This window comes from Rhinopithecus roxellana, chromosome 10 (assembly GCF_007565055.1).
Source record: "Rhinopithecus roxellana isolate Shanxi Qingling chromosome 10, ASM756505v1, whole genome shotgun sequence".
In the NCBI taxonomy this organism is placed as follows: Eukaryota; Metazoa; Chordata; class Mammalia; order Primates; family Cercopithecidae; genus Rhinopithecus; species Rhinopithecus roxellana.
Genome location: NC_044558.1, coordinates 114340119 through 114364628, shown reverse-complemented (window position 1 = coordinate 114364628; position 24510 = coordinate 114340119). Strand labels below are relative to the sequence as shown.

The 24510-nt window shown below is 36.6% G+C and overlaps 1 long non-coding RNA gene across 2 annotated transcripts in view; it reads left to right on the top strand.

Moving 5' to 3' along the window:
- Positions 1-23007, top strand: part of LOC115900087 — a 189805-nt gene extending 166798 nt beyond the window's left edge. For both annotated transcript variants that reach the window (XR_004059768.1, XR_004059769.1), the window contains exons 5-6: positions 4271-4429; positions 16398-23007. This is a non-coding gene — a long non-coding RNA (uncharacterized LOC115900087). The remainder of the gene's footprint in view (positions 1-4270; positions 4430-16397) is intronic.
- The last annotated feature ends 1503 nt before the right edge of the window (positions 23008-24510 follow it).

The following is a 24510-nucleotide window of genomic DNA, read 5'->3' as shown; positions in this document are numbered from 1 at the left end:
ATTTTGTCATCCTGCAAATATCATAGAGTGTACTTACACAATCCTGGATGGTATAACCTACTACACACCTAAACTGTACCACAGCTTATTGCTCCTAGGCTCCAGGCCTGTACAGCTTGTTACTATACTGAATACTGTAGGCAACTGTAATAAAATGATAAGTATTTGGTTATCTAAACATAGAAAGTACAGTAAAAATTGAAATATTATCAGCTCATGGACTGTTGCCATATATGCCATTCATCATGGACCAAAATGTCCATACAAAATGCAAAATGCAGCACATGTCCAACATTCAAAAATTAAATTAATGGATCAAGGAAGAAGTCGTAAAGAAACTTTAGAATATTTTGAACTAAATGTAAATAAAAATACAGCTTATCAAAATTTGTTGGATCCAGCAAAACTAGTGCATAAAGGGAAATTCATAATGCTGAAAACATGTATTGAAAAATAAGAAATATCTGAAATTGATAACCCAAGCTTAGGAAAATACAGAAAGGAGAGCAATGCAAGCCTAAGGCAAGTAAAAGAAGAGAAATAATGAAAATTAGAACTGAAATCAATGGCATTAAAAATAGGAATTCAATAGAGAAAACAAAAATATAAGCTGGTTCATTGAAAAGATCGATAGAACTAATAAATCTCTGGCTAGGCTAACCAAGAATACAATAGAAAAGGCACAAATAAAATATCAGAAATGAAGGAAAGGTCATCACTACTGAGTCCATGAACATGAAAATGATAATAAAAATATTATAAACAGGTCAAAGTTTCTTTGATAACTTAGCTGAAATTCATCAATTCCTTGAAAGGAATAAACTACCAAAATATAGTTTTGTATTAGAAACAGATAACTTGAATAGAACTATATTTATTAAAGATGTTAAAATAATAGTCAATAACACTGCAAAATAAGAAAGCAAGGCTGATTTCTCTTGTAAATTCTACCAAACATTTAAGGAAGAAAATGTACAAATTCTCTACAATCTCTTCCAAAAAAATGAGAAGCAGATGAAACACTTCCTTACTCAATTCATAAGATCAATATTATCATATCAAAACTAGATAAGGGCATTACAACAAAGGAAAACAGCACTGAAGTATCTTTCATGAACATGGATATAAATATTCTCAATAAAATATTAAGAAATGAAAACTGGCCGGGCACGTTGGCTCACGCCTGTAATCCCAGCACTTTGGGAGGCTGAGGTGGGCAGATCACGAGGTCAGGAGATCGAGACCATCCTGGCTAACATGGTGAAACCCCGTCTGTACTAAAAATACAAAAGATTAGCTGGGCATGGTGGTGGGCACCTGTGGTCCCAGCTACTAGGGAGGCTGAGGCAGGAGAATGGTGTGAACCTTGGAGGCGGAGCTTGCAGTGAGCCTAGACTGCGCCACTGCACTCCAGCCTGGGTGACAGAGGGAGACTTCATCTCAAAAAAAAAAAAAAAAAAAAAGAAATTAAAACCAAAAACAATTCAACATTTTTAAAAATTATACACCATGACCAAGTAGGATTTGACATTTGAAAATCAATTAATATAACCCATCACATCAACAATCTAAAGAAGTAAAAAAAAGTCATATAATATTAATAAACAAAAAATGTGCTTGACAAAATCTAACATTCATTCATGATGAAAACTGTCAGCAAACTAGGAAGAGAGAAGAACTTTCTCAACTTGGTAAAGAGCACCTAAAAAAACTTACAGCTAGCATTATACTTAATGGTGAAAAATTCTAAGTTTTTCCAAGATCACGAACCATGCAAGAATGTTCCCTTTCACCAATACTTTTCAAAATTATACTGGAAGTTCTTGCTAATGCAATAAGACATGCAAGGAAATTAAAATGTATACAGATTGGGAAAGAAGAAATAAAACTGTTTTTGCATATAACAAGACTGTCTACGCATAAAATCCAAAAGAAGCAACAACAAACTTCTGAAACTGTAGATTTAAAATAACCATAATCAAAATCTCAGCAAGCTATTTTGTGGCTATTGACAAACTGCTTCTAAAATGTATAGAGAGAGACAAAAGATCCAGAATAGCTAATATAAAACTGAAGGAAAAGAACAAAGTTGGAGGACTAACACTACCCAACTTCAAGACTTACTATAAAATTACAGTAACCAAGAGAGTGTGGTACTCATAAAATAATAAACAAATAGATCAAGAGAATAGAATACCCAGAAACAGACACATAAATATGGTCAACTGATCTTTGATAAATGAACAAAGGCAATACAAAAGAGAAAGACAGTTTTTTCAAGAAATGGTTCTGGAGCAACTGGATATCCAAAAGCAGAAACAACAACAACAACAACAACAAAATTATAGCTGCACCTACAGACCTATTAGAATGGTCAAAATCAGAACATTGACACTACCAAATGCTGATGAAATTGTGAAGCAACAGGAACTCTCATTCATTGCTGATGGAAATGCAAAATGATACATCCACTTTTTAAGACAGTTTGTTAGTTTCTTCCAAAACTAAAACATACTCTCAGCATACAATCCAACAATTATGTTCCTTGATACTTACCCAAAGGAAATGAAAAGTTGTGTTCACATAAAAACCTGCACATGGTTGTTTATAGCAGCTTTATTCATGATTGCCAAAACTTTTTCAGTGTATGAATGAATGAACTGGTACTTCCAGACAGTAGAATATAATATGGCACTAAAAATAAATGTGTTATCAAGCCATGAAAAGACATGGAGGATGCATAAATTTATATTATTTAGTGAAAAAGCCAATCTGAACATATTACATACCATATAATTCCAAGTATATGACATTCCGGAAAAGGCAAAGCTATGGAGTCCAAGGATCAGTGCTTACCACGGTTTAGTAGGAAGGGAGGAATGAATAGGTGGAGCACAGGATTTTTAGGAAAGTGAACTACTCAGTCTAGTACTATAATAGTGGATACATGTCATTATACATTTGTCCAGACACATAAAATATATCACACCAAAAGTGAACCCTAATGTAAACTATGGACTTTAGATCATAATGATGTGTCAATGTAGGTTCATCAATTCTAACAAATGTACAATGCTAGTGGGGAATATTCATCACTGGGGAGGCTGTGCCTGTGTTGAGGCAGGGGCGTATCGGTAATCTCTGTACCTTCCACTCAATTTTTCTGTGAAACTAAAACTGCTCTAAAAGATAGTCTATTAAAAATCACAAATTTAAAATTAAAATACCAGGATACATAGCTTAAAAAACTGTCATAAGAGCTGGATGGAATACTAGAAAGTAGTTGATTGTCAAACTAGTTAAAAATCCAAGACTCAATTAGGTGCTGTTTGAAAGAGATATACTTTAAATATAAAAGCAGAAACAAGTTGAAAGTAAAAAGGTAAAATTAAACAAACCACTGTGGGGGTTAGAGGCATGACTAAGTGAAGCACAGTGGAATTTTAGGGCAATGAAACTATTCTAAATGATATAGTCATGTGGATACATGACATTGTGCATTTATCAAAACCCATAGGACTGTACAACACAAAGAGTGAACCTTAATATAAACTATAGACATTAGTTAATAGTAACATACTAATACTGGTTCATTAATTATAATAAATGTACCCCATTAATGCACCATGTTAATAATAGGAGAAAATACGTGAGTATATTTCAGGGGAGGTGACATATGGAAACTCTCGACTATGTCCAACTTTTCTGTACATCTAAAACTGTTCTGAAAAGTGAACTATTTAAATAATTTTAAAAGAAGGATTTAAAATTATTTACTCTGACTTTAGATAGGTAAAGAAACAAGTGCCTGCCCTGAGGGGCTTCTGGTTTTATTATCTTCCTTTACCATTCAAAATACTAACTTTAAAATTCTCAAGTTTCAAATTTCCCACTAATGGAAACAGTATTTCATTATTTTCACTTTTCATCCTAAGTCATGGTTAATATATTATTTTATATGCACCTTTCCTGTGTTGTGTGTCACCCTTTATGATTATTTATATATATGTCTCTTCTCACTTCCTCAATCATATGGCCTCTGAAGTGAAAAAAAAAGAGTATTTCTTTTTCATCATATCTAGTGCATAGGTAATTCTCAATAAATGTCTATACAATAAATGCACTCTGAATCAACATTAATAAGCAATTTTAAAGCTGGAAGGGGTATTGTTGATGCCCCTTAACCTTCTTAGTTCATCACATACTAGGGTGGCTATCTTGAATATTTATTTTCAGATTTCACATTTAATAATTTTGTTCTGTTTTCCAGCTAATTTTCGTGGCTTTTCCTTAAGACTGCCAGAGGCGAGCTCGTTCCAGCTGTGCTCCTTGGTGGTCAGAGAACCTTATGATACAAACACATGGAAGCACTGGTACCTGCTGGAGCAATCATGGAGCAGATACCATGGGCAAGGCTTGAAACTTACAGGTTGGCTATTATGTCTGTTCCTAGGGAGGAAAGCCATGTGTGGTCCTGTAAGCCAGGCCTGAAGCCTGGGTCAGCCTCCTTATAGGACCAACGGGAAGAAATACAATAGTAATGCTACAAGGAGTGGATACATCCACGAAGGGCCCTATTAAACACCTGTGTTTATGCCCATAGGCTGCTTCCCATGGCAGCTGGTAATGTCTTCCTGTACTGGGCTGCAACTACACCTGCAGTCAGCAACCAGTCCGATTGTTGGGTATGTGAATACCTACTCCTGTCAGTTGGCAATGGTATGCCTTGGAAAATTCTGCCTTTCTCACAATAAAACTAGAGTGACTGGTTCAACAGCACAGATAACGTAACCCAGACTCATTGGAGATTGCATTGACCTGGACCAATTGCCAACATGACAGAGACCCAACAATTTGTGCCCTTATAGGTGTTACCTGTTGCACCTATGTCCATGATGAAGAAAGTAATGTCACAGATGCTTTAAATCATTTGTCAGTTCAAATCCATGACATAACCCAATTAGGTTTCTTTGACTCATTCTCAAAATTGGTTATACACCTTACCTACTCACTGCAGTTATGTTTTGCTAATAGGTATCATAATTGTCGTTAGCTTCTGCCTTTTATGCTGTTGTGTATACTGTAGATGCTGCCTGTATGCACAAGGCATGGCTATACCTTATGGGGCTGTATACTTCTTCTCCTCACACCCAACTCAGGGACTCTTGTACAAGATTGATAGAAAGAATGGAAGAGCTAAGGTATAAGGTAGACTGCAGTGTTATGGGTTCCCCACCAGGTTACTTAAGGGTGTGTATCTGCTGCTTGAACCTTGAATATTGGGAGGTGAGCAAGGCCATGATACTGGGAGGTGAGCCAAGGCCATGATGCCCATCCAAAGAGCAGGTGTCCCTGAGAACCCAAACATCCCAGAGCATAGCTGGGAACATACCAAGGAAAACAGTTTAATTGCACATATATACACAGTAGGCAAAGAACCAGAAAATTGCTTAAAAGCAGCTTAGAGATGAGAAATGGGGCAGGTCTCTAGAGCTGTCCTGCTACCACCCAGGAGTGCCCCACTTAAAAGTCCTAATAAATTCATCTACTTGCCAAGCTGGACTTGTCTGCACCATTCTTTGGTCTCTCAACTCCTTCCCAGTTTGGAGGGAATGTTACAATCTTGTTTTCTCATAATAGGCGGAACCTTGATGCTCTGTGGGAAGACTGAACATCATTTTATTGATCAAACTGCAAAATAGTAGAAAGACAGCATTCCCTGACACTTTGGTGGTTTACCACTACATGATACTAAAGTATTTGATAGAAGAGATGGTAAAGGCATCTTCTTCATCTTCTTTGCTTGATACAGAGGGTTGATACAGGTTGAAAAAATCTTTAGATGGTACTAGGTAAATTTATTATACTAAATGTGAATTTTTAGAAATAGAACTTTTTCCTTCTGAAGGCAACCATGAGGTGGTAGGGAATCTTCTGTCAATCAGATCTGAGGAAATAATAGACAACTGAATAGATTGAAAATAACCCACATTCTACATATCTTCTGTTAATTTCTAAGAGAAGATGAGGTATATGCCCTCTTGTGGTAGGGAGTAAAGAGAAAAAAGGGTAAAAGTTTTTTCAAATCTTAATCTATTCAGATTTAACCTAGTATTGAGTCATCTGTAGAATATTCAGACAGTCTATGGGGAAAAATTATTTTTTGTATTTGTAACACAAAAGCTCATAAGTGAATAATGACTTAGAAGAACAGTATGGTCCAAAATATACTTATTTCAAAATGTTCCATAAAACATAAGTCTATGTATTCACTCAGCAAATCACTGTCAACTTCCAGTTGCATACTACTTATGCTATCATCCCCTCCTTCCCCTGTTCCAGTATCTTACCACAATAGAAAACAATCACAACTATATCTCATCTTGGATATGCTCCTCTTAGAACACATTACTTTCTAGAATCCATTTCCTACTCTAACTAATATTAGTGACTCTGGTTTCTTTAACACTCCTTAGACAAATTTTATCTTAACTGGACACATACACCCACAGAAATAAGCTGTTCTGTATATAAAATATTTCTAAAGTAGCCACAGAAACCAAGATTAAAAAATCCTAACTACAGATAATGTAATAAGAGTAGTAATTACAGTCAAATTACCTTTCTCTGGAGTTGGTCACATTAAACACTTATTGAATGCTCTAACTATACATTTAAATATGATCCCAAAGAATAATTTAAGTATATTTAGAACTTTGAATAATTTTGAAAAATTATTTGGAACCTTTTGGTTGATTTCCTCCTTTGAGTTTTCCTTTTTTTTTTCCCACCAACTCTACTGTCTGAATGCATATCTTGGATCTTTACTGCTTCTCAAATTCAAAAGAGGGAGAAGTTAGAAGTGAAAATAACATTTACTGAGTGCTTCTGATACTTCAGGAAAGTGCTGGTCACTTTGCGTACATTTTGCCATTTAATCCTTTCAACAAGTATACAAAGTAAATACAATTTCCCCTATTTTAAAAGAAGAAAAGGAAAAATCCAAGAGGTTAAAGAGCTTGCCCAAGTTTCTCATAGCTGATAAGTAATAAAGCAGAGAACAAAGATTGAAACTGCATCCATGCCCGTCCCAATAAAATGCTTCTTTTTCCAAAACCGACTATTTTTGCTTCTTCCAAAATTTATCTTTCTATCTTTCCTAGATTAGTTAGTAATACTGACTAACACTACTAGCATTAATGGCTATGTGGGGTGGCTCACACCTGTAATCCCAGAACTTTGGGAGGCCAAGGCAGAAGGATTCCTTGAGGCCAAGAATTGGAGGCCAGCCTGGGCAACATAGTAAAACCCCGTATTTAATAATAATAATAATAAATTAAAATTACTACTATTTAATATGTTTATGTAATTTAATATATGCAATATAGTTATATAGTTTCATATTGGTATTAATACTGTTAGTTAATAATGCTATTCATTGTATTTCCCAAAATAAAAAATGAATTATTTGTCACTCTTCCTTTTTCAATGTCTCCTCCTTCCTTGCTCCCCCATTGGTCACTAGATCTTGTCAAGTCCACTGTCTTCAAACAGTTCTTGCATCCCACCTGTCTTGCCTGTCTCCATTGTACGTACCACAGTCAAGGCTCTTATATTGCATATTGACTACTAACTGATATTCCTGTCATTACTGTTTTCTGGAAAAGGTCCATTTCCTTTTATTGTTAACAAAGTGATGTTTGTAGTACATGCCCCTAGCCATTTCCTCTTCAGGTTAAGTGGTTCACTGGGCTCTTACCAATGTGGTCCAACCCTCACTCTGAATCTCATCTCCTGCCCCATGGGACTTCTTACCCTGCCTCACACTCACTATACACATGATGTTGCCTTTAATTAGAACCCTCTTCTTCCTCTTATCCTCCCAGAGTCTTTGACAACTGTCCTCTCTCCTCTGTAGTCTTTCTTAGATATCCTATCCCTCCTAACTCAAATTTAGTTATTCATAATTTGTGAGTCTCTGATATTTTGTGCATATTTCTTTTACAGTATCTAACCAATCATGCTATAATTCTTTGTCCACAAGTTTATTTTTCCTTAAGATCATGTGTTACAGGCACTAAGCACATTATTGGTATATTGTAGGTATTTATATTTATTGTATTTTTAGACATACATTTTATTTGCCTAAAACAAAAAACATTGCATAATGAATTGGCAAAGAATTTATTAAAGAGAATACTTAATACTGGAAAGTGTTTGAAACAACAAAGATTTATGGTCATCTAAGTGTTATTTAAATAAGGGAGGCTAAATGTGCATAAATATTTTCAAATATATTTCTGCAAATAACTGTCCAAAAATAACCCTAATCTATGAAGACTCAGATAATATAGAGTTCTGATATTCTATTGGAATAGAGTACTAGATATTTCAGGAAGTTCTATCCAGTAATGACAACAACTTTAAATATTTGAAACAAATTTCTTCCAAAATGACCCTTTGTATGGAGTGTGTTAATGAGTCTAAATTATAGACTCTTGAAATAAATCAAATCTTACAGTTGCTGGCAGTAGAAATTCTGTTTAAGAAAGCATTAAATCCTTTCCTAAGAGAGTAAATATGTATTAGATAGAGTATATAAAACACTCCATAAACGTTAGATAAATAAGGGAATTACTATCTCTGCATTTTTTATGGATTTAATTCAAAAGCAAAAGAAAAATTAATCCTTAAAATGCCTTAAATTGTTGTTTAAAATTAAAACTAATAAGGCATTGAAGGCATACAGCCGCTTTAGAATTCGAAAGAAAACTGGCACAGAATTTCATGGCTTTAAATAAGCATCTTGACGATATTGCTTAATAGGAACACTTGGACACACTTATTCAAACAGTAATTGTTTTCTAAACATTAGTTTAAGAAAGAATGTCTATCTAGATTTTATTTTTAAATCTTAGAGTATTTTACAGTTTTCAGATTTCTCTCTTTTCCCTCCCTAGTACTCTTTTTGGCCAAATTATGTTTATGTCAGGACCCAAGAGAGAAACATCTTCTTTAAGTAACTCCCTATCTCCCCGCAACCTGTACACATGGAAATAGAATTAATTGATCCATAGGTTGCTGTTCCATTGCACTTTATGGACACCATTTATTATAGTTGCTGCTTAAAATTATTATTTTCTTAGGCTAGACTAACAGCTCCATACAGACAAAGGACCAAGCCTACTTTAAGGCAATGAGAACATGATTAAGGATAAACCTTAAAAGTTATCACGGTGGCATAGCAGCAAACTGGCAGAACACAAACAGTTTCCAGTAATATTTCTTTATTTGGGAAAAAAAATATGGCAGTACCTTTCCCTGGCACTGTAGCATACAACTACAAAAATCCAAGCATTAGCATAACAGAAGCACTAAATAAGTATTTATTGGAGATCACTGAAAACTCTAACATAGAACTTTAGTATCCCCAAATATAGGTGGGTGAGGGGAGGAAGATACCTTAGAGGAAGTGGGAAAAATGTATGTTTTACTTATATGTGTGCTTAAGACAGACAAGGCATCACATAACTTGAAAAAATAGTTAATGTGTGTATTCCCCACTCTGAAAGCTTAGAGCCTATTGTTTCCTGGGGAAAACAAACTTATACTTAACCTTAAGCTGTTTTTCTCAACCTGAGATTGTGGAGAAGGCTTTGTATGGCCTTTTGAGGAAGAAATGTATATAACCTTCTGAGTTAAGGGGGAGGAAAATTTGGGCTCAACATAGCATGATGTGGACTGAGTTAATGTCACTTCCCAAGGCAGAATAAGAATCAGAAAGCTTTAAAGAAACAGGAAACCTGTCAAATCTCTAAAACAAAGGAACTTCTGGGGGGTTCTGGGACATTGTAGATATTCAAATTTATTATATTTTAGACATTTTGAAAATCTGGTGAAAAAAACAATATAATCTATTTACCAGAAAAGAACACTTATTTTTCTTAAAGCATTATGAAATTATAGGGTTTCCAGAAGTCCATCCATCCATGCATGTGAGGGTAAAGACTCCCAAGGAAGTCAGAAGCAACTCTAGCAGAAGCTGCTAGATTGGTGGGCTTTGAAAATAAGAGCAAATACGCCTTTCAGAGGCTGGGTGTAATCTTCCAGAGGCTGAGTGAGTCCTCCAGCAGCAACATCATATCAGCAGTTGGGAACTGAGCAAGTAGCTGCCAGATGCTAAAAGCATTTTGGGATTCCAAGCCAGAGGCAAACAACATAGAGCTATGTGAAGTGAGCTAGAAGTAGGAGGGTCAGAGTAGTGTTTCTCTGCTCTGATGATCTGTTTAAATGGGGTTGCCTTGGGACAGAGTTTTGAGGCACATGAATGGGAATGGCTCTTAGAGTTCTCTCCTTGAAGAGAATTTGCCGTAAGGGAGCATAAATCTTTGAAACTGTTTTTTTTTATAGTCCAACATAGTTCCTGTTAACAATCTCATGAGAAGGCTAAATAGGTAACTGTATTAGTCATGATTTTCCAGAGAAACAGAACTGAATAGATATATAACGTGGGTGTATAACACGAATATACACAACATGCATTACACACACACACACACACACACACACACACACACCACAGATTTATTACAAGGAAGTGGCTCACACCATTAAAGAGGCTGAGAGAATTCCCGAGATCTGCAGTCAGCAACCTAGAGACCCAGGGGAGGTGATGGTGTAGTTCTAGTTCAAGCCCAAAGCCACGAGAAGACCATAGTTTCAGCTCAAGACCATCAGGCGGAGAGAGCAAAGTCTCCTTTCCTCAGCCTTTTGTTCTGATTAGGCCCTCAATGGATTGGATGAGACCACCCATATTGGGGAGGGCAATTTGCATTACTCATTTTGCAGATTCAGATGTTAATCTCATCCAGAATTATCTTATACACACACATCCAGAATAATGTTTAACCAAATATCTGGGCACCCTGTAACCCAGTCAAGTTGACATATGACATTAACCATCACATTGACCTTGAGTACAAGAGCAACCAAACAAATCTTTAGGGAGACCCAACCATAGCCCAGAGTACAACACGAAAAGACTTCAGACACTATTGCTATCTATTATAAATGTGGTTTAAAAAGCAGTCAAGAAGGCTTTTTTTGATATCATTCTTCTCTACCAAGAACTAACTAAATCAATAAAAAAACTATGAACTGTTTCTTAAATTTTATTCCAAAATACAAATAAAAATGTATTATTTTTATATTTCCTAAGCTATGCATTGAATGTCTATCAAGAATACGCTGCAATGTTGGTCTTGCAATGAATACACCACAATTTCTGCCTTGCAACTCTTTTTCCAAAGAGTTGGTTTTTAAAAATTTGTTGTAAGTTTACTTCTGAAGCAATTATGATAGCTTAGGGGGTTGCACAATATTTATCTTGGCACAAGTTGTCTAATTTTTGCAAAAATGTAAGTATAATGCTATAACCCATCATATCATAAGTTGAAAAAACTGGAAGCTTTTGAAGGAATTGTTTTTTCTTTTACTATTGCTCTGATTTTAAAATGAGATTAAGAGTGATTCTAGAAAAGTATCTAATGTTTGGCCACTTAAGAAAATACCTATCAGTGATTTTACAGTATTTGATAGTCTTCTAATTTATCTGTGAGTCACAGACACCAGAATTTAGTTAACTGACGGTTGTCTACACATGAGAAGGAATGATTTTAGTGGCAGAAATAATATGTAACTATCAAGAACTTAAATCATGCTCTATTTGATTTTAGATATTCTGTATGTTTGAATTTTGTTTTTTTATGTCAAACTTTGCCATGTTCTGCTGATACTCATCAAACTTTCTTCGTGATTACATATCAACTGCATAATGGGATTAAAATTCAGACCTTAAAGCCCTACCTAATATTGAGATATTAAATTTCAGAGGACTTTTAGATATTCCATAAAGTAAATACATCTGTGCAGTTAATTGAAAATTGAATATACACAGTAAATCCAACTTAAGAAAAACACTGATGGTGACATTAGTGAATTAAGGCCTGTAGGAACAGAGGGGAGCACAAATGTTTTCATCCTCTCTACTATAGGTTTCCTTGCTAACATCCGCCCAGTATAACTCTAATGCCCTCGGTCCTTCGTCATGTAAGACTTTAATGGCAAAAGAGAAGAGGACAAGATTTCATTTTTATTTTTTTATTTATTCTTGCATATTCCAGTTTATTCTATTGGTTAACCAAAAATAAAAAGATAAAACTTCAAAACAATCATGATAATTTGGTACGCTACAATAATTATTTTGAAGATGAATTAAACACATATCAAATGGTCATTAACTTGAACTTCCCAGATTTGAATTATTATTTCAAACAGAGTTCATCTTTTTCTCTAAATCATCTTCAATTATCTTTTATACTCAATCTTCTCTAGGACTTTTAAATATTATTTAGCCAAGTAATTACTTGCTAGAAAAAGTGTAGGGCAGAAAAAAATGTAAGGATCAAAGGATTTTTGTTTTGTTTTTTGTTTGTTTGTTTGAGACAGAGTCACACTCTGTCACCCAGGCTGGAGTTCAGTGGCACAATCTTGGCTCACTGCAAGCTTCACCTCCCAGGTTCATGCCATTCTCCTGCCTCAACCTCCTGAGTAGCTGAGACTATAGTATCATGCCACCACACCTGGCTAATTTTTTATATTTTTAGTAGAGACAGTGTTTCACCATGTTAGCCAGGATGGTCTCGATCTCCTGACCTTGTGATCCACCCGCCTCGGCCTCCCAAAGTGCTGGGATTACAGGCATGAGCCTCTGCGCTCGGCCCTGTATTTGTTTTTTTAATAATGATTTAAGAAAAAAATTCTCTGTGTCTCTTTTCCATTAGGTCCTGAAACCTGGATGAGTAGGAGGGAAACGATTTTCATATCTAATAATAAAATTTATTCTGTGAACGTTTATAATATATCTTAGCTTCTTAAGCATACTCCTGCTTTCTTTCCCAACCTCTTGATTTCTCTGTTACCTGTTCCCAACCAGTTCTTCCTCCTCCTTTTCTTTCTCAGCCTGACTCCCATTGATTTTTCTGCTGTGATGTTTTCTTTCCCAGGTGACACCCATGCTGCCTCCCTTTGTCAGGATCATGATACTCTTTGAGGAAATCCTTTATATCCCAAGTTTTCTTTCTCAATACCTCCTTCTTCCTAATTATTTCTTTCTAATTTCCACATATTTTGAGGTCCATACTCCTTCAAGCTTCCTGCCAGTGGGAACTTCTTTCATTCTACCTCAGTTATGGGCCCAAAAGACAAATTAATGGCAAATTTATTCAATACCGGCTGTGCATTTCATGGCAGGGGAGCTGGTAATAGGTCACAACATCCAGAAATCACTTTAACAGTGGAACATCTGTCATGATCAAGGGCCAGGCCCTGTCTGTGCTTGGCGCCAGGCCTGCAGCACCAATTTATAACTCCCTTTAAGGCCCCTGGCTTCTGATATAATCACTGATAGAGGGTGTGCAGTGTCAACCACAATTAATTCCCAAGTTCACCTTCCATTCCCAGGAACCAGACTATTGACTAACAGAATGTTTTACCCAAAGGATTAAAAACAACCATGCTTAAGGAATATTATCTATAAAACTCTCACTGGTAGGGCTAGCAAAAGGCCAATATGAACTGGATTATTTTTAGCTTGATGACAACAATTTGAGACAAAAGATAATTTGAATCTTCCCAGAAGGAAGTGCCTCTATCTTTAAACTGAAAAGCTCAAGGAGTAGAAAACAAAATTAAGAGCTGTAGAAAGACTACGGATTGTGAAATTTTTATTCATGAATCACTGTCACTGAGTGTGGTTTTGTATTTCTTAATCTGAAGAGAATTTTGGAGAATAAAGCAGTGACTAAGAAAAAACTGGGATTGCAAAGCAGGCATTGTATCAACAGCGGAATTCCAGGGTAATAGTGGAAAACAGCACACACTGCTTACAAAGTCAGATTGTTTTTCCATCGAAATTCCCTTTTAGGAGATCTGTCAATCAAGCAAACTCCATTCATTTTTTAAAAGATAGTTAGATGCTGTCTAAAAGTGCAGTCTTTCCAACTTTACCCATCTTTTTTATTGCAATCTAATAGTTGTCTTACATATCAGGATAAAATTTAACCCCCTCCAAATATCACAGAGGGTATAATATTATGTAAAATAACTTCAAACGAAATAATCCTAAATTTAAGAAAAATCTAAAAACATTAACTTACAGGATGTAGAGGTGCCATATTCATTCATATTTATAGAATGGATCCTCATAAATGTAATGCATTCCAAAGACAGAATATAACATGACTAACCTGAGGGTCCTCAAGTTTTCAGGACTTTGGAATTGGCCTTTTCTTTAATTTACAAAAAAAATCATTCAGCTCTCCATCCTGCATGACTGCAGTCACGCATGCCTCCTTTCACACTCCACTTTCTTAATTTTACTAAGAACCTTGCAGAATGCTTATATATTCCACTTGCCCACCTTCAGTGTCACTACTCACTTCTTGCTCTTTCAAGTCACTTTCTTTGTTGCTGGCCAACTCATAGAATTCAAGTACTGGTGGCATCTCTTGAAAACATGCTGCTACTACTTTCCTGTCAGCCTCAGAAGAGAAAACAGCTACACTCATCATGAGCTTAGTAAAACTGTGGTTAAAAAACTGCCTTGAAATCTTCTTCAGCAAAGTTTAATGCAGGCTTCAATGATTAATAAGGCTTACTTATAAATTTAAGTATCAATAAAGGAATCACAACAAAGAAAAAACTTTAAGGTCAGATATTATTAGTACTAAAAAAGGCCACATGCCATGCCTTTTTTTTTTCAGAAGTTCCCTGGTTGTCATCTCCTTCCTTTCCCCTGGACCCTAAGGCTGAATCCCAGACCTTGGCAAATCAGAGTCTTTTACTCTGTCTCTTATCATACTCCATTGACCTTGTCTTTTACTCCTGTCAGCCACCACCCAGGGGAAGCAAGGAGTTAGCTAGTCTAACAATCTCTCAGAACCGCCTGCTTAGTCAATGGATGCTGTCCTTTTTACTACCGAGCAGAGCAATTTTTTCTCTTTGTGTAAACCTCTTTCATCAGACATACTCTGAACTTTACCTTTTCATAAGCAATATCTGTGTTAAGGCATTTTTCCCAAATAAAGTGTCTTCACTCTACTCAAAACTGAATTTTGCTTTACCCAACCTCCTCTCAACACAGAATTCACAAATAGTTAAAATGTTTTTTCCTACTGCATGTGCATGAAATCACTACAATCTATAGAAATATGTTCTTGGGGTTCAGCAGTATTAGACATGTCTAATTTTTGAAGGAGATGAAAATAAAGGGAGGTATGGACAGAGGAAGAAAGAGAAGGCAAAAGTTCTAGAGCTTGGAACACACCTGTAGTCCCAGCTACTCGGGAGGCTGAGGCAGGAGAATGGCGTGAACCCAGGAGGCGGAGCTTGCCGTGAGCCAAGATCATGCCACTGCACTCCAGCCTGGGTGACAGAGGGAGACTCCGTCTCAAAAAAATAAGTTCTAGAGCTTGAAAAGAAAAGAAAACATAGTTAAGAAGGGAAACAATGTCTTGCAAAATACAACTGGGACTTTGCTATCCTACATACGATTAGGAAATGTCCAGGTAGTGTTCATATGTGTGTGTGTATGTGAGTATAATATACCAGGCTGTGCTGAATTCAGTATTATGCATAACAATAAAACCACACTTTTATGCCATTAACTGTAAGTTTAAATAAATGTAAAAATTCTCATGGGGTTCTACTTATATCTGTCAAATTATTCACTTTTTGTAATGATAAGTTTACATGTTTCTCTCTGTCACTAGACTGGACTTTCTGGGATTATAATCATAGCAACTGCAAAAAAAAAAAAAAAAGAAAAAAGAAATTCTCATGAATTACTAGATAATGAAATACCAAAAACACAGCAAATCCTCCTGTATTAGTCAATTCTCACATTGCTATAAAGAAATGCTCGAGACTGGGTATTTTATAAATAAGCTTAATTTCTTTATAATTGGCTCACAGTTCCCCAGACTATACAGGAAGCATGACACCAGCTTCTGAGGAGGCCTCAGGAAGCCTTTATTCATGGCAGAAGGCAAGGTGGGAGCAGGCACTTCAAACAGCCAAAGCAAGAGAAAGAGATGAAGAGAGGGGGTGCCTCACACTTTTAAACAACCAGATCTCATGAGAACTCACTCACTACAGTGAGGACAGTACCAAGGGGATGGTATTAAACCATTGATGAGAAACGCTCACCCCCACCATGATCCAATCACTTCCTAACAGGCCCCATCCAACACTGGGGATGACATTTCAACACGAGATTTTGACAGGGACACATATTCAAACTATATCACCCCCTTCTTCCTTTTTTTTTTCTTTTCTAGGTTAGAGGCAGAGCAAAAGCCAGAAGAGGAGAGAATCTCTGTCCTGATATTTTCCAGCCACTTGCTCCAGCTTCCTCACATTAGGGTGTGACTCCAAGGTCATTTCACCAGGCTGACTCTTGATCACTGGGTTGCCAATGGATGGGGAATCCAGCCCAGAGTGCCAGAACAGAAGCAAGACAAGCCTCCACAACAAAAACAAAATATACAAATGGGACTTCATTAAACTAAGAAGTTTCTGCACAGCAAAATAAATAGTTCACAGAGTAAACAGAAAATCTACAGCATAGAAGAAAATACTTGCAAATTATACCTTCAACAAATGACTCATCCAGAATTTACAAGGAACTCAATGAGAAACAAACGAATCCCATTAAAACCTGGGCAAAGAACATGAACAGACACTTCTCAAAAGAAAAAATACAAGCAACCAACTAACATATGAAAAAATAGAATTTATTTACGTTTACAGGTCTCTCCCTCTTCCCCATGTCTCCTCCACTAATCCCATCTCCTGCCTGTGCCATTTTACAGACACTGAACATCCAAATATTTACACAATAGGAAGAAACAGGAGACATTTTTATACTTGCTGTGTTTTTGCCACCCTAGCAATGATTCTCCCCATGACCCACACTCATGACATTAGCACAGGAACTCCCTCAGTAATAAGTGCCTGAGGGTTTGATTAGCTCAAAGAATGTTTGAAACTTACGTGTACTTCAGTAAACACAACTTCATTGAAGGCTTCCTTTTACTTGGTAAGACCAGGCATAGGTAAGAATAAGATAATGAGATTGATTTGGAGAAAAAAGTTCTTCAGAAAATCCTCAAAGGGAATGATTCTGAGAGAATCAGCAATTTGTCCAAGGCCACATAAATGGTGAGCATCAGGACTAAAACTCAGGCCCCCAGATTCCCAAATGAGTACACTTTAACACATGCCAGTGACCCTCAAATTCTGATGTGCAAAAGAATTATCAACAGTGATAGTGAGACCCCATCTCCACACAAAAAATTAAAATTTATTCAGGCGTGGTGTTGTGCAACTGTAGTCCCAGCTGCTCAGGAGTCTGAGGCAGGAGGATTGCTTGAGCTCAGGAGTTCAAGGCTAAAGTGGGCTATGATTGTGACACTGCACCTCAACCTGGGTGATAAAGCAAGACCTTGTCTCAAAAAGAAAAAATACCAATGGGGCTCTCTAAAACCTGCAAGCTTCTTTGACTCATCCTCAGAGAATCCTGTTTGGGAGAGTGGGACCTGGGAATCTGTACTGCTACTGAGCTCCCAGTGATTAGAGCAACACTCTGGGGAAGTGAAAAGGGCATCTGGTTGCTGAAGAGGGCATCGATTTTGCTCCTGGTATTTATAGACATTTTCATTCTATCCTTGGTTATTCTCTCACATTTTCCCCTTCAGCAACAGTCTCATAATTAAGATTAACTTAGCAACAAGTAGAAATCATGTTTAAACCAGAGACATGATAAACTCTATGTAGTATTTTGGGTTAGGGTAAGTATGGAAAAGTCAGTCTCCCTCCTAATAAGATGGCATGTCTTTCAAAGAATTACACAAGCATTGCCTAAATATATGCCCATTTAAAAATTTAAATATTAAACAGTGCAGAAGAAGATAAATGAAAAGTGAATTTTCCCTTCACCCCTCCCCTAATCTCGCCCTCTACCCAGAGTTACTCCTGCTAACCAATGGTTATGGACCCTTCAGTATTTTCTATACAATGACATACACAAGCATCTGTGGCCTTTTTGCCCTTTTGCTTTTGAAAAGTTATGTTTATAAAAGGATCAAGGCATTTTTTTATGATATAGGTGACAGAAGATGATCTCACCACCACAGTATCAAACTTAAATTAAGGGCACTTCAAGATGCATGATTATTACTGGTAATTGCAGCATCAACTTTTGACGTTTTTAGAAATGAAGACTTCCTGGACCTTACTCACCTCCTCAGATACATGTTGGTCAGTAAGTGATATTCATCAGTCATATAAAAAAATACCTGTGAGGATGCTAAAGGAAGAGGAAAAGGCTGGCAGTCACATCGTGTAAACTTGTGAACACTCTTATAGTCCTCACTTGAGCGCAAGGTTCTAAATTAATTCACCTCATTGCAAGTTCTGCAGGACTGAGAATGTTTCCATGAGAAGGGTTGGATGGGGTGGGGCTGAGGGTACAATGGGGGATGTTTCTATGCATTCATATAAAATGTACAGCATTCACTCTGCTTTCTCACCCTCAGCATTCCACTGAAATGGCTCTTGCAAAGATTACCAAGAAATCCTAGTTGCTAAACTTTATCTTCTTGACTTTGGTGGCACTTGCTGATTGACCGTTTCTTCCTTCTGCAAAGTTTCTTCCTCCCTTCCTTCTCCTGTGGTTCTGATGAAACTGAGTATTCAATCTCTGTTTTACAGATTTCTCTTTAATATTCACATCTCTCAGGGTTCCATCCTGGAAACCTAGGATGCTTTTATGCTTGTTTTGTATCCTCTATCTAACAGAGCTGATAAAATCCTATACTCTCAGCAATGACATCCAAATCTGCATCAACAGCCCCATTTTTGCATTGAGCTCAAGGCCCCCCCTTCTGCATAACCACCAGCATCTCAAACATGGCATGTCTAACAGGAAATGGAAGTCTTCCTCCTCACTTTCTCACCAACCTTGCTCCTGCCACCCCATGTATTACTCATATCAGTTAAGGATAAACCAGCGTATCAGTTCTTCACATTAGAAATGGCATTGCCATTCCTCACTCCTCCTCTTACCTTTTCTTTGCATCAGTCAATCATCAACTCCTATGAAGTCCACCTCTAAAATATTTATTTACTCTTTCACTTCCTCTCTCCTCCCATTGCTAATACCCTGGTCCTTGTCATTGTCACTTGGAGCAAAGGATGCCCTAGAAGGCATCCCTATGTGGAATCTCTGTCCACTTCCAATCCCAAACATTTTGCACCAAAATGCCAGAAGCTTCCTCAAATGCCAGAATCTTTCTCATATATGCTTTTGACCATCCATTTCCTTCAGCCAGAGTGTTCTCTGCCAAAAAAAGTCCTTCAGAATGTAAAGTAAATACTTTCTCTTCTATAAATCTATGCCTGGCATCATCTCTCCACACCTCCTCATAAGCAGTGAGACCTTCCTCTGTGCTTCCACTGTGCATCTACCTCTATCAGGACGCATTCTAACCTCATCTGGCCAACATGTTAGTAAGTGCCCATAACAATATATTGTGATAACACACATCATTTCAAAACTCTACTCACTCTAGCAAACCTACTAAACTGAGAACTCTGGTGTTACAAAGACACATTTTGAACCCTAGTACCAGATCTAAACCCTATCCTCCAAAATCTGTTCATTTGTTCTTTCACTTATTTATATATCCAGTAACTATCAAGTACCTACTGTGTGCTAGACATGGCTCTAGGTGTTAGGGATAGAGCAGTGAGCAAGAGAGATAAAAACCCTGACCTCCTACTGCTTACATTCTAGTGATAAAAACAAATAGACAAATATATAACTAGAATATATCATATTCCAGGCAGCAACGGGTGTTAGGGAGGAATATCAAGTAGAAAAGGGAATCGTGTTGGGATATGGTTAAGGGTGGGGTTTTTCAAAATAAAGCAGTCAAGAAAGAGCTTAAGATATCATAATTCTAGTTTGTACTCTAGGGACAGCTTCCTATAAAATCCAGGGAAAGCAGGACACTGAGCCTATGTTTCAGTCCCTTACAAAAAACAGTGGGGTGAATAAATGGTATATAATGGTTTGGAACCCAAAATGCCCTTCATCTTGCCACCATTTCCCGTGGATTCATGAGAAGTATGAATAGACAGAACTGTTTTCAACAACAGAATACAGTTATGGGTCATATGTCTCTTGGGAAAACTTTGGACTTTATAATGAAGAGAAACCTTGCAGCCTTAGGGCCTTATGGGGAACTTCAGAGACGTTATGTTAGTGAGAGAGTGTGGTGTCCAGAAAGAGACCAAGACACCAAGCTAATGTGAGTGGGATCACCAGAAGAACCAATCCTACAGTCCTGACTAATGTTAAGTGGTAGAATCTGACGAAAGCAACAGTAGTACCCAGTACAGCTGGCAAAGCCCAGCAGACACCACAGTTTCTACTGGAAAAAGCCTGGAACAAAAGAGGGAAGAAATGGTAAATGCCCACAGGAAGCAATGAATAAAGTTGGCACATAAGCACATGTGAGATACCTCTTGGGTTTCCAGAGAATTTTTAGAAGGGTGCTTTAGAGAGATTTTGTATCCTTTATCATTAGGAAGTGGAGGTGGTGTGGAACCAATCAAAGCATGTTATCAAAAACAAGCTTGGACCTGAACACTCCAGTCAGGCTGAAGAAGGCTTGGTAGCCTGAAAAAGCAGAAGTAGCCCAGTTCTGGAACAAGAAAATAAATGGGTAATAGTCTTAGGGAGGGTGTCTCTTAAATTAATATTTTTATTTTTTATTTATTTATCTCTTTCTTCTCTACACAGGAGACATGGGGCCTACTTACAAACTAGATCCAATTCCATGAAATCCAATGTTTTTACATAATTAATTTTATGTATACTAGTTTTTCAAATGTGCCAACAATTTTTATGGTGTCAGGCTGACATGTAGCTTTAGAAAACATTATTTCCAGAATTATACACATGACATTGCATTACAACAAACAAAAGTCATTTTTAAATAGGAATATTCTAATGAAGAAGTGTTTTGTTTCATTCTCTAACAAAATTTAGATCCTTTAAATACCATATTCAGCTATTTCATTGACATTCTGGTGGGCTTTCCTGGGTTTCTCTTACCTAATAATAAATTATCAGGGATTATTAAAACAAGTATCATTACTCAAGCTGTATCCGAAGGTCAGACTTATATAGAAATTGATTGGCATCCTAGGGACAGTTATTTTGAAGAGATTTATTTAGTAAGTGATGAAAGCTACAGTCATCATGTAATTTTGAATTTTTTTTACCATTATTTAGAACTTAAATTTATTTCTGGAAATAAAATGATATAAAGCAAGAGTTGTATGACAAATTCACAAATGTAAACACTGACACTTCCTATTCTATCATACTAGACTGTGAACTAAATAATATCCTTGCAATAGTATATTATAATTATAAATGATATCATGTGGAATGATAGATTGCTCCAAAGAAGGCAGAACATTTATGGGGGGCAGGGAAGTGAGAGAGAGAGAAAGAGAGAGAGAGAGAGACAGATCCTGCTAACAAAATTTAGATCCTTTAAATACCATATTCAACTATTTCATTGACATTCTGGTGGGCTTCCCTGGGTTTCTCTTACCTAATAATAAATTATCAGGGATTATTAAAACAAGTATCATTACTCAAGCTGTATCCAATCCTGCTACATTCTATTTGTTCAAGCATTCACAAAGGTCCTTCAAGTTTTAAAAACTGTGTCTAGAGGAGCGATAAACTACCTCTTGGTTGGAAAGTTACAAGGGTCTGTTGGACTGGGAATATTGTTATAGCCATTTTTGGAAAATACTATCCACAACAATGAGATCTCTTAATTAACGTACTTGAGATTACTTTGAACTCACAGTACAACTGCAAATAATTTATTTTAGCCTATTTAAATGTTTCTAAAAATGAAGTTGAATGTAGAAATAAAATTGTAGGTTAATCTGAAAGAGAAACTTAGTCAAGTGCATTTTTAAAAGGAAAGATTTCAGCATGATGAAAATTTACTATTTTGGTTATTCATTTGGCCACATCTAATTGGTCAATAAATAAAACCTATACTTTTGGTTGTAAATATGTGGGTGAATAACAGGTAGCTATAACCATACCTGCCTTGCTGTCTCTCCAACACTCTAACATATATGTTTAGTGTACGTATGCATTTATATATACTCAAATATGTACACACATATGTGTATATTGTCCTTTTAAGCTAATTCAGGAATGCCATTTTTAATAAATAAATGCATTTTATTAGAAATTAGATCATGGTTAATTTATACAGAGTGAAAATTTTGAAGAAGTTGCACTAGATTCTAGATTTAAAGAAACTATGCTCTTTGCAATTAAAGTCACTTCTATAGGATGAATTGTGTCCCCTCATCCAGATTCATGTCTTTAAACCCTAACACCCAGTAACTCAGAACGTGGCTGTATTTGGAGATAGGGCATGAGGTAATGAGTTAAAATGAGGTCACTGAGGAAGACTTTATTCCATTCTGACTGGTTTTCTTATAAGAAGTGGAAATTTAGATACACAGAGAGCCACCAGCTGTGCACAGACACACTGTGATGAGGCAGCAAGAGGATGGCCATCTACAAACCAAGGAAGACAAAACCACTCTGCTGGCACTTTGATCTTGGACTACCATCCTCCAGAATGTGAGAAAATAAATTTCTGTTACTTAAGCCACTGAGTCTGCATTACTTTGTTACAGAAGCCCTAGCAAATTTAGAATACAATCATTCACTTTACTATTTGAATGCATGAATGAGGCCTAGCATGGTAGCTTTCACCTGTAATCTCAGCACTTTGGGAGGCTGAGGCAGGCAGGTCATTTAAGTCCAGGAGCTTGAGACCAGCCTAGACAACACAGCAAAAACCCATCTCTACAAAGAAATAAAAAGTTAGCCAGATATGGTGGCACATGCCTGTAGTCCCAGCTACTTGGGAGGCTGAGGCATGAGAATAATTTGAGACCAGGATGTAGAGGTTGCAGTGAGCCATGATCAGGCCATTGCACTCCAGCCTGGGCGACAGGGCAAGACTCTGTTTCAAAAAATAAATAAATAACTAAATAAATAAATATGAAATTATGTATCTCTAATATGTTTCTAAATATTGTCACAAATTTTTGCTCTCAAAAATTTAAATACAAGAGGGAAAAGTCTATTATCTTTCGAGTACTATGTCTTCATTAATTTCTCTCCTACCTTTGTGTCCTTCATACACTCTTGTGTAAGGTCTTCTGGCACTGTGTGTTTGTGATCCTTTTATAAAATACAGTTCTGAGTATATTCGAAGCATTTCTTATTACTTTGATTTCCTAGAAAAAGCACAAGATAGAGTTAAGATAAGAAGTTTCATTGTCTTTAACAAACTTTAGATTGATTTAAAGATCTTTAATGATCTTAAATCATTAAAAATAATTAAAGACCTTTAAGTCAACCTATAGTTTAAATATAATTTTGGTTATAATCTTTTTTTTAATAAAAATCAAGGCTATAGGGTCAAGCTCAGAGCATTTGAGATCTGAGTTACTAGCCATGATGGACTTTTGCACCCCTCTATGATTACTAATGCATTGCCTTCTCTGCACAACGGTGATGCTACTATCACATAATCAATGTTGAAGCATAACCTGTAGGCAGAAACAACAATTATGATACCTTTGTTCCCACTGAAGAAGGAAAAGTATACTTATATCTACTTAGAGCTGCAAGCAATTTTGTTTGCATTTTGTGTATATATGTTGATATCTGTCTCTATATTTGTGTTGGCATATCAATTAAGAATAGTGTATTCATACATTTTCATGCAGCTGATAAAGACATACCTGAGACTGGGAAGAAAAAGAGGTTTAATTGGACTTACAGTTTCACATGGCTGGGGAGGCCTCAGAATCATGGCAGGAGGCGAAATGCACTTCTTACATGGTGGCAGCATGAGAAAACAAGGAAGCAAAAGCAGAAACCCCTGATAAGCCCATCAGATCTCACGAGACTTGTTCACTATCACAAGAATAGCATGGGAAAGACCAGCCCCCATGATTCAATTACCTCCACCTGGGTCCCTCTCAACAACACATGGGAATTCTGAGAGATACAATTCAAGTTGAGATTTGGGTGGAGACACAGTCAAACCATATCAGATAGATTAAACCACTTATGAGGTTAGTAACTCAGTATAAGTTCCTTATTCTAAGCCACTGTTCCCTCATCTATAAACTGGGCTAATAAAACACTGTTTCCAAAACCTTGGACAATGGGATTAAATCAGAAAACATGTTCAAAACTCTTTGCAGAGCAGCTCATCCATTGCAAGAGGTCAATGAATGATAGCAACTATGAGCTTTTAT